A 13,139-nucleotide genomic window follows, 5' to 3' on the forward strand; every position below is an offset into this window, starting at 1 on the left:
GCCTCAACTACCTATAATAATATGCAAATTGACTCACCCCAACTTATTTTATCCTTAATTCATATAATATTGTTTGAGAACATTGATACTTATAAACCAAAATTTAAATAACTATTTTTAGAATTATTGAACTTTATATTATATATTAAATATCAAGGTATTTTAATAATGGTTTCATATAAAATACAAGATAAATGAAGTACATAATATAGCCTAATTGACTTACATACACAAACAATTTTAAAAATTCAAAATATGGTAATATATAAATATTAATTACTATAATTTAAAAACCAACATATCATTATACTTATTATGTCTGTAAAAAGTTATACTTCAGAACGAACTCGTTCGAATAAAATATATTACTAACGATGGTGAATAATAATTCACTGTCAAAAATGATTACTCAATAACGAAATTGCCTGTTTTATTTAGAATTAATATTATTTCCTAATAGTTTTTAAAAAATTTAAGAAGCGTATTGCTAAAATAAGGATATTGACAAGGCATTGTTAACAATGGCCGATGCTCTTTAGTCAATGTTATAATGAAGGGGGTAATTTTTTATATACAAAATGAAAAAAAATATTATTTTCACATTGTAAACAACTGTAGCATTTATAGTTACATATTTTATTATTTGCGTGACAGGTACACTTATTATTTTTATATTTCATTTTACAATTACATTTTTGAAATCCCTGTAGTCAGATGATAGGTACTATCTAAATCCCCTGCCTCCAAAAAAATTATTTCCTTTAGTAACTTACAAATTTATAATGTAAAAATTCAAAGGATGAGCCGGATGAACCCATACTAAATTTCTAAGTCTTGTTTAAGATAATAATATAATAAAAATTGCATAGCAATGTTAGGTTATTTTTATTGTTATTAAAATAACCATATAAAAAACATAGCTTTCCATAGTTAAGATAATTTACACAATTTTAAACAATGTTTATAAAAATTCTTTGTTATCTATGGCAATATTGTAATAAACAAATAAATGAAAAATTTTAATCGTCGGCTTACAACTTATGGCATTTTAGAAATTCAAGCAAAATAACTAGCTATTTCATGAATCATCAAAATTTACATTAACATTTACATAAAATTGTTATCAAAATTATCATCTTAATAATTTACATTAAAAAAGGAGAGTCTCTTAGAAAATAAATAAATACTTAAAAGGTGTAAAATTCCGAGTATTTTGAAATATCTTAATCTTTAATATATATATTATAGATATACCTATACTTAAAAAATCGAAAAACCAGAATTCAAATTAACGTATAATTAAAAAAAACCATATCACTTTATTTAAATTTATATCCATCATTTATGTATTATATATACATATCTATCATATTATCCAACATTAAAATATAACGTTTATTTCGAAATCTTAATTTTAATAACTCATGACAAATAAGTAGTAATTGTTTTAGCAACCATATTTAAATTTAAAGCTTGTTTATAAACAAAACCTGTTCATCAATATTTCATTATATATTATTATATAAGAAGTACAAGTGCAAACAAATAACTATTTCAATTGGTATTTGGTATTTGTTCAGTGTATATTTTAGTTCAATTTATTTTCATGTTGGAAGTTACGACTTCCAACCCATGGGAAATTTCTCAAATTCTACACAAATTGTAGGAATGTAACTTTAGTTTGATTTTATATACTTACATTATACCTACCGACTTCACATATTATACTTATATATATTAGTGAAAACCAAATTTTATTATTTGTATATTTTTTTTTAATATATTTTCATTTTACCTTAGCCAATTATTTAAGGCATACTTTATTTAAAAGTTTTATATTTTATTTTATGTACCTAATAAATAGTTAAGAGTTATAAATACTACAGAGTATCATACAAAACACTAATCACATACAAAATTATTTTTTTCCACAAAAAACTACAGTCATATTTTTCATACAATAGTATTAAAAATAAATAAAATTAATATTTGAAAAAAGTGGACAAGTGGGTACCGCTCTGCTGTACAGTAAATCTTGAAAAGATCCCGATGGATATGTATTAAATTTAAATTCAATTATATCACATTTCATACGAAAAACGATTCTGATCAGAAACCATCTATCCACCTATAATATCACTATGTAAATTTTATATTTAATTTTTTTAAACCGCTATTAAAGTAATATTTATTTTACTTTTCGTATTACAGTAGGTTGAATCAATTTTTGTTGAAAAAATTAGATTTAAACTATCCTAAAATTTGGAGATCGAAATAGTTTGTAGACTACTTATTTTATACACAGACCGACCATCTTAGCCATCCTAACCTCTTTCAAAAAAAAAAAATAATAATAATAATAATAAATAAAGATTATTGTAAAATTAATAAATTCATCTCTCAGCACTCAGCTCAAAATTATCTAAAATGAATATCTAATACATTTTTACAGCATATCACTAACAAATAGTTTTATTCAAAAAGACAGATTAGTTTCTAACTTAGAATCCTATTATTCTACAATATTTATTCGTTTTAAAATTTTATTTTATTTTATACAAAATAATCAAAAAATATTTAAATACTAATATATTTACTGTACTGTTTAAAATTATTTAAAGTTTAGAAACACAAAATACAAACGTAAAAGTTTGTGTAGTTTATGTATTACTTCTTAACTTCGTTACATCAGATTACATTTTAAATGAATATAGCTAGTTTAATAACTACTTGATGTTATTGGGTACCTACCTTGTTTAAAATATTAAAAGAAAAATGTATTTTGTTTTAGAGCTCAGTAGGTACATTATATAAACAATATTGAAGATATATTATTTATTTTAACTTATTTATCATTTACTATGTGCTAATTAAGTAATGAACAATTCATCTATAAAAAATCTACAAAGAACTAATTTCATACAATTATTATTTTAAAATACAATTAATCTTGTTTAAAAATTAAACTTTATAAGATGTAAAAAATATTTTAATTTAATACAATAATATGTAATATTCAATGCGTAAATTACTACACAACTGTTGCTTAACACTCTATTTTATTCATTTTACTAACATTTTTTTTTCATCTGGTCTTTTACTACAGATTTCTACATCCGTTGATTAATGTGTTTCCTCACTTTTCAATTTAAAAACCATCGTCTTTTTATTTGGATTCTTTAAAAAAAAAAAATAGTCGACTCAGCATATTTAAACTAAATGGAGTAATAAACGGAAAAAGAGGGGAAAGATTTGACGTAAGAGATATCGATTGTATTGGAGTAAAAATTAATTAAGATGCTTTTGGTGTTTCTGGTTGTGAAAAAGTGATAAAGAAATAAATTCATCTTTAACGTTTGAATAAAAAATATTTTAAATAATTCTATAAGTTACTTATCTGTAAAATTACAACTTTTGTATTTATATTAATTTAATGTTAAATCACAAAATTTATCACAAAATATGAATACAATTTAATTTAATTTAAACGAAACTAGTGTTATAATTCATAAATAATATCAAAATCTAAATAATTACGTATTTTATAATTTACTTTATAGTTAATGTTTAAAGCTTACTCTTATAGTCTTATTTCAGTTAACTGAAATATGTTAAAGGTTCAAAGTTTTATATTATTTTCATAAAAATAGCTTTATAATATTAAAATTATTTTCAATTAAAAATCTTTAGTAGGTAGCTTAAAAACATATTTTAGTTTAAATATTATGTGTATCTTGTAAACTATATTTTTTTTATTTATTAGCCTACAAAAACATTTTGTGGAGCAATAAAATTAATTCCAAACTCGGTTAAATAAATGGTAATATTAACAATTTTATTAAATGCTTATAAAGACATTCTACGTATTATAAGCAATATAATTTAATGTTTTACTATCTTAAATAATATATTAACAATTACTAACCAAATTTTATTGTTTATAAAATAAGTTTTTACTTGAAAAATGTTAAGGAAATTTTCTGAAAACTGTCTTGTATATGCTTGGCCCCGATATCACAAATAAACTACTTAAATTTGTTTATAAATATACCTCAATCTCTTATTAGATCCTTAATTTTTATACTTATATAATAAATGATTACGTATATTGTACAATTTTAATATTTAATAAAGTATTAGATCAAATTTCAACTAACCAGTAATTGACACTTATTGGGCTATACTATAGCCTACATACTTATAGCAACTATAGATTAGTATTATCTCATTTTTCAATTTGACTTAAATAAACTAGTCCCAATTTATAACACTAACACAAAAAATCATAATATGTTTACACTCACTACACTGGTTAATTGGGTCAATTAAAGCACATAAATGGATAAAACAAAAACAGAAATTCAAAAAACGTATCCAGACAATATTGACCTTAAGAGCAGATAATTATGAAGATAAGTAACCAAAGAAAGGAAAACTCAATTAATCCTAGATAAATTGTGTTCAAAAATAATAACGTAATATTTTTAATGATTTGTCTCTGATAGTAAAATACCTATTGTGTAAAATGTAGTCGTATAGTGAAATACATAACAAAATATAAATAATAATTAATATGTATTACACTATTACATAGACAAGTAATTTATCTATTTCATATAAATCTACATATTCCACACATTTATCCGTTAGGTTAGTTTATCCGTTTATCAGTTTATTATGGAACCTTTCACCTTATAGACTAATTCAGTTAATGAATCAAAATAATCTGATTACAAAATGACTCTAATAAGAAGCGACTACTCTACATAGAACTTTTCAATAATATTTACACATCACAGTAAAACCAAAATTTTTTTCACTTAGCTAGATAAAAATTTCAATTAATTTACTTTTTAATGTCAATATTTTATAATTTTACCATTAAAATAAAGGTATTATTATTATTATTAATTTTTTTTTTTTTTTAATTATTGATTTTAAAAATAAATTTAGTTACATAGTAACACTACATAATATTGATTAAGTAAATAACTAGATTACAACGAGTTTTTTTTTAATAATATTATATAATATTGTTTTCTTAAATTTATTATTTCAGAAATTAATTTTTACAAGTCTTAATTTAACTACTTCATTATGGTACGTTTGGCTTGAAGTTACATAAAAAATGCATCTGATGAAATATATAAACATTTGATAAATTACTATCTATCTACAAAATATTAGGATTATTTAAGCTAATCTACTACAAAGTTGTATACCAATTAGAGAAATTCATGCTACTCCATAGAAACTGTTTCAAAATAACATGCCTAAGGTGTTAATTTTACTTACACAAAGTTCTCCTTTTTTTTATATATAGCTGATACCTACCAACATAGTTTGTAACTAAGTTTATAAGCACATTAAGAGTAATGGCTCATTTAAATGCTCGTGTTGATAATTAAGGATAATATAAAGGGTGGAAAACTGGAAAACGATAGGCATCGATCATTTCAATCAGGTGTCAAAATCAAGATGAAATTTAGGACTAAATTTCAACAACTCGTTTATATATAAACCGTATATAAGCGTGAGTAATGTATTCAGGTACTCACTAAATGCTTATATCAATTTACAATAATTGCTTGTGTATATACTATTATTTAAACTTGTATAAAATATATAGTGAAATTTAAATATTTTAAACTATTATACAAGTATTTACTCAACTTTTAACTATCAGTTAAACCTAGGTTTAACCACTTTAAAAAATGAAAAGTAATCATGATATTTTTGACCACACAATTATTCAACTATATGAATTAATCTCACTAAACTAAGGATATAAAAAGTTTTTGAATTTAAAAATCCATTTAAAATAATATTTTATAAAAAAAAAAAATATAAGATATCAAAATTAAAATTATAAACAAATAAAATCTTTAAAAATTAAAATTTAATAAACATATTTTCAATAAATAATCACAATAGTTACTTATAATTATTTTTATCTATTTATAAACGTTTGAAATAAATAAATATGTACCCAAACTAGTAAAGGAATAATAATTAAAAAAGTAATGCGAATACACTATTTACATATATACATAATAGTAAACCTCATCATTTCCATTATTTTATCAATGTCCAAGTGATATATATATATTATATTCAATATCACTGTAACACAAACTCAAAATGTTTAAACTAAATCAACACCGCTCTTTCGTTCTGTTCTTAACCATATTATATATTAATATTATGCTCAATCCAATCCATTGAAAAGTTATGGTCTATTTAGTTTTAGATATGTGTATGACGACAAACAAAATTTCTTCACCTTAACTATATTTTTCATAATGTGTGTTGAAAGTATGATGTGCTTTACCATATATTATGTTTTAATATACCTACTACTCAAATTCAATCCTTTAAGAATATAGATATGAAAAATTTCAAAAAGCATAAAATTTTAATAAAAATTAATATACTAGCATATTATTCAATAATAGGTATGTAATATATTATTATATCCATGTGTTTATGGTTTATAGACTATTTTATTTATCTCATAGTATTTATTACAGTAATGTTAAGAATTATAAATTCTTTAAACTCTCTATAAGTTACAATATTTTATACATACTTCACGGTTTTAATACATTTAATTTTCAACCATAGTTAGAAAATAAAATAATATTATAATTAATGCTTAGCTGTAAAAATACAAAAGTATAAATATATCTGAGAAATCTATGAAACCTAGTAAAAATAATTTAATAATCATTATTTATCTATGAAATAGATCACAACAATATTTTAAAATAAACTAATATAATAAATATATTAAATAAACGTAATCAATAATATTTACTATTTTGACGATAAATCATTGTTGAATAGTTTTTAATAGTTTTCAATTTTAACATGACGATATTGTCGTTTTCAAAATAGAATTGTATACAAAAATTAATTTATAAATACATAAATATATCACAATATTTAAATTTCTTTCCTTACTATATTATATTTAATATTTTTTAAATTTCATTAAAATATATGAAAATGCAAGTAAATCCATGTCTTAATAATTAAAATAAATTGTATTATCAAAAAAAAATATGTAAAAATTTAAATAAAAAAAATCTAATCCCATAAAAATGTAAGTAAAGAACAGTATTTAAAATATTAATCTTCTATTATGGGTTTAATTTTCAATTTTACATTTATATATTCGAAAACATATTGTCAATATTGCAACTGCATTGCGTCAACTGATATTATGATTGACACACATTATATAAATGTTATACTCAATTGTTTCAAGTATGCATTGAATGTAAAAGAATGTAAGAATTCAAATAACAAATTATGTCTACATATTATATAAAAAAACATTTTTTATCATAGCAATATAGTTAATATATAACACACAAATTAAATATCCGTTGATAAAATCACTTATATGAATAATCTTATATAATATAAGATATTAATTTATATTAATTATATTTCTTACAGTTCAAATATTAAAATTCACATAATAAACTTACTAAAATATCTATTTATATCATCCTAACCAATTAACCTAGACTTTCATCATACTCGTAAATTATACCATTTATATTATAAATGTAAATCCTGTTTTAGGATAAATTAAGGTAACTTTAAAGATTATTTTTTAATCACCTGCCTGATAATACATTCAATTTAGTTTTATATTTTTAAGCGTTAATGAATTAGATAAAATTACCTACGCATTAAAAAAAAAAATCTTTTACTCTAAAACATATTTTCACTCTAACTAAAAGTAAAAATATACATTTTTAATATTATTCAGATTATTATCACTAACTTTAGCAACCTTATATTTTTTTCCTACATGATAATATTTAATATTTATATTTCAACAAGTCTAACATATGATTTTACGTATATCTTCTACACAGATATAAATGTAATTTACAAATATACCATTTACATAGGTACACAAATTTACTAAAATTACTATTAAGATAACAAACGTTTAAAATATAGAAGTCTTATAGTATCAATGTAATAATTACTATAAAAATGTAGTCACACGTTAATTGGGAGGAATTTTACCTTTGTTTAACCACGGCTATTATTATTTGTCATGTCTTACGTCGAGATCAAATGAAATTATATTTTTATGAATTATTCTTATTTTTCTATGATTATTTTTTTTTATTTATTTTGAGAAATCTATAAGAAATGTATACAGGCATAATGCATATGAAACATGACAAAACTATATGCGTGTGTGTATTAAAAAAAAAGAAAAGAATTAATGAAAATGGCAATAGAAGAACTTGTATAAAAATAAAATAGAATATAAGAAGTGGTGGAAAACTTAAAGAAATATTGAGAAATATTAAAATAAACTCTGATGGAGGTTAATATTTCGGTAGGTAAATGACATATTTTGGTGACGATACATCAATAGTAACCTATACATCAAACATTAGATTTATAATGCGCTTTGTTTTATAAACTTTTTATAAGTAAGTTGTTTTTTTCCGCATCCACTTTATTGATCAAACACATCAATCTTTAAAATAAAATATTTAGTTTTCATTCTAATAATTAAATTTTACTGGTTCAATAATTAATACCTATCATTTATCTCTGACATATTTATCAAAATTAAACAACTATTAACTATACATTATATTAAGTTGCAATTTATTGCATTTATTTAATTTTATAGTTTAGATACTATTCTTTATTAAATTAATGATATATATATAGAAATAAGTAACATATGAATAAATAATTTATTTTTATAATTTAAAATACTTATATTTTACGCATACGAAATACCACCTAACTTTCTGGAAAATTAAATCAGAATAGAGCGATGTTTAATTCCTCTAATAACTAGCCCCGTAGCTTTTATGCATGAAATCCCACAGAAAAATGTACAATATTATATATAAATAAAAAAATTCAAAAAAAGGACTGCATACGGCATACCACCCATAGGTATTTTACTAGGTATTTCACTGTAATATAAATTAATTTCACATATCATTTGAATGGAATGTAAAATTCTAAATTAAAATAGGTTAACAAAATCATTCATTTAATTGTTTAAATTATTAAATTACTACAATTTTAAACATATGTACCTATAAAAGAAAAAAATTTACAAATATATCCTGCAGAAATGGTTAAAATATTTTTAGCCTAAAAACTTTACATTTATTTTTCTAAATATAATACTTTTGTTTAACGAGGTTTCAATATGATATAAGTAATAGTTAAAAAAATATTTTCGATTTTCAATCAAATAATAGTATAAAAAAATTGAAATATCTCATTAAACATAGTTTACTAGGGATGACATTTTTTTTTCAAATAATGTGACTATAAAGAGTACTTTGTGGTTGATTTGAATTTTCGTTTTATCTTGCGATAGCGACAAGTGGACATCAAGAGTATTTACGTAGGTATATATTTATATATTGTTAAGATTATGCACAGAAAAAAAAACCTGATGTGAGAAGAAAAAAATATAAGCTAATAAATTACAAATCTAATGCGATAAAATAAAAACGAAACTCGTTTGAAAACCAATAGGTACATAAAAAATCATATTTTGATTTTTATACTGTAATATTGTGCTTTTAAATTGTTCTAGGCTACATGCCGAGGGTTGAAAGTAAAAAAATAAAACCAAGTGTAATATATTATAGTATTATAGGTAAGTACAAACAGTAAAACGATTCTCAGTGGGACTGTAGTCTGAGCAGTTACGCGAGTTTTTTTTTAAACCATATGGTCTAGCTGTAGGTAATCAACATAGTGGTAGCAAAACGGCGATGAACGGTCATCTAAATATTTTTTAAATATTTTTTGATTAATCAGTGCTTAAATTATAGAGATCTTTAAAGAAATCGTTTTAGCATAGAAATATATTTTAATTATTATATTGTCACCTATTAAACAATAAGATATTTTTAAATCTTTTGGTATGCACATTTTTAATGCACTATTTTCAATTTGATCACTGTGGCTAACTACATAACGTCACTAACGACGTGAATTACATTTTACATTCGTTTATTTATATCGTATAAATTTAAATAGATAAATCATCCTTTAATCTCTGCAATTCGTTGTAGGGTAATTTAGATTTCGTGCACACTAACACAAATATCATACACTTAGCCACGTCCCTCGTAAAAGCGACGACGTTTAGATTAGCTACACCATACAACAGATGACAGTTGATACAGTAGATTCCTAACCGACATCGGATACTTTCACGTTACAGATACAATAACTCATAAAATGCGTTTAATAAAATATATGACATTATAGACGACACTACGACGACAGTGCGTGAGATACTATTACTTATAAAAATCATATTGTATTAAAGATTTTAACTTAAAACCGTCGTATTACAGCGCGTAGGTAGTGTGATTTTTTTTATTCGTACCTCGTATGTTTTTAAAAATAATTTAGCATAATATATAGAGTATATTCGTTCTATAGTAATTTTCGTATATGCTAAATCGCAATAAGATATTTTTTTAAATATTTTAGTAAGCACGTTTTTATTTTTTTTTCACTTTTTCAAATTCGATCACTGCAGCAGCCCGGCCACACGGCACGCGTCACGAACCACGTAAACCACCATACACATTTCTGGTACCTGTACATAGGGGTAAAAGCCAACGACACTCACCCAAACGCCAAACGAACGTGTTGCGTGAACGTATAAGCTGCAGTTGGCGGCAGCGGCGGCGGCAAAACATTCGTACAACGGACCGCCAGCACGCGACCACCAGCACGGTGACGGCCACGTGTGCACAGTGCTCGCGGCGCGATACGACTATAGAGTAGTAATTATTGTTGTTAATTCGAAAATTCGAGCGTTAATTTATTATATTGTGGACGTTCGTCGTTCGGACCAAAAACGTAAAACGAAACGGCAGTGATATAATATTATACTGTGCACAGTGAACGGTATGGTGTGCGTGAAATTATTAGGTCGTAAAAGAAAATCGTTTTATTGCTTTTTTTTTTTTTTTTGTTAAAGTCGAGTGTGATCGCGGAACACGCGTAACGACACAATGACGAGCGCGCAGAACAGACCCCCGTGCACGGTGTGGCCGTGCCGCACAGCGACTACAACGCGGTTACACAACACCGCTGTAACGGCGGCGGCGGCGGCGGCGGTGGCTGTGGCGACGGCGTCGGCGGGATCGTCGGTGCATGAGAGATGGTGGGACGCGGTTGCACGTACAGAGGTGGGTGGGTGGATGGATGTGGGTGCGCACCTTGGCGACGGCGACGACGCCGCCGCCGCCGCCGCACACCCTTGGCCCGGCCACGCTCGAGTCACGGAAAAACCCGGGGGCTTGACCCGACCGAATCCGAGCGCGCGCGGCCGTCCGCCGTCCCCGGCCAAAAGGGCGCCCGAAACGGTGACGCCGGCGGCGCGGCGGTGACGGCCAGCGGCCACGCGTTTTTAGACGACTCGCCGCAGCAGTGATCACGACGTATGAAACGTGAGCGACGGCCGCGTTGGTGACCGCCGCCGACCGTTCGCGTTTAATTATTAATTAACGGCCGGTAGAACGCGAGAACACGACTATAACAGCGGGCGACCAAACATTGTGTCGGCGGTGGTACCTGCAGACACGCGAGACGCGGGCACGCGGACTTGTATAGAACACCCGTCGAGATTTACCCGGTCCGTTTCCCCCAGAGCTTACCGCTGTATAATGTCGACGTTTTTATTTTATTTTTCGTTTCGTTGCGTTTTTTTTACCTAATCCTTTTTAATTTTTGGGCATCAGCACTCATTATTATACCATTCGGATCTTACTGCGGCCAAGCATAATAATAATAATAGTATACAGAATGATTCACCGAGCATGCTCGCGAGCCCGTTTTTTCTTCTTAAATAAAACAGTCGTTTAAAATCGTATCATTAGAATTTTTAAATGCACATAAAGACCATGTTTTCAATTTCTTGAGAGTTCTTGTACTACTCGAAAATTGTACAGTGAAGAAACAAATTCCCACCTTTCACATGACAATCCCAATTTTATACAATAAGTTATTTAGCAGATAATTTTTCCAGGAATTTTGACGTGTTAAAATTCAAATCAAACGTGTGACTTTGAATGTTGTATAATAGGTACATGGTAATGGGTTTGAAAATAATATGAGAATTATAAAAATTTGGAAATTTTAATGATTTATATCAATCTATCGATATTTAGAATTTATAAAAATGGCCCAAGTATAATAAATACTATATCCATTTTACATCTTTGTAAAACCATTTTTAAAAACTATTATCCGTAATACGTATAAACATGTCATTATGTCAATAACTGAATTTCATTCGAATTTTGAATTAGATACGTCATGTTATGCTAAAAAGAAGAGTTCTCATTTTGAAAACAGACATTTATATTGTCATATAAGACACTCGTTAACCTTAAGCAGCACAAAAAATCTTTAAAATTTCAAAATTCAAAAAACCATAATTTAAAAAAATGCATTACCTTTTAAACGAAAAAAGAAAGTGAACATGCTAGATAAATCACAGTATAGTATTATTTAAAAAATGTTTAAATGGATATGATAAATATTATGTTCATAAATCCAATGGTTGGCTGATGATAAACAACTCCCAACTAGAAACCTCGAACCATCGCCTCCCCCTACCACCACAAACATCAAAATATTATTTAATTTTCGATTTTCTTATAAATATATAAACTTACTATATTATACTGTCATTTTTAAATTATACAAATAAAGGTGTGTACAAATCTAATCCATCACGCACTTATTATTAATATAATAGTTATTTTAAGTCACCATTAGGTACCTAACTAATAATATTATTGCCAGAATTATGTTTTATATTTGGTGATTGGTTATAGGTATGTAACGAATACATACTATAATATCTGTCGAAAGCCCGTAGGTAAGTAGTGTTAACACTTGTATCATAATTCAATAACATATACAAACTTGTATAACAATAACTTGCGTTGTTGGATAATTCGTTGCATACACCTATATGACATATGCACAATGGCAAAATATATAGACTTTAATGTTTCTTATTATATCGACAATGTTAAAATTAGCTATTGGCGATTTCGCGTTATGAGCAACGAGGTAACCGTCCGCGGTCGGCA

At 25.9% G+C, this 13,139-nt stretch overlaps 1 protein-coding gene across 1 annotated transcript in view; it reads right to left on the bottom strand.

Moving 5' to 3' along the window:
• Nucleotides 1-11,120, bottom strand: part of LOC114129761 (dipeptidase 1-like) — a 139,633-nt gene extending 128,513 nt beyond the window's left edge. The window contains exon 1 of the mRNA XM_027994592.2: nt 10,661-11,120. The gene's annotated coding sequence lies outside the window, so the exon portion shown is untranslated. The remainder of the gene's footprint in view (nt 1-10,660) is intronic.
• Between the last annotated feature and the right edge of the window lie 2,019 nt (nt 11,121-13,139).

Source organism: Aphis gossypii, chromosome 1, assembly GCF_020184175.1.
Source record: "Aphis gossypii isolate Hap1 chromosome 1, ASM2018417v2, whole genome shotgun sequence".
NCBI lineage: Eukaryota > Metazoa > Arthropoda > Insecta > Hemiptera > Aphididae > Aphis > Aphis gossypii.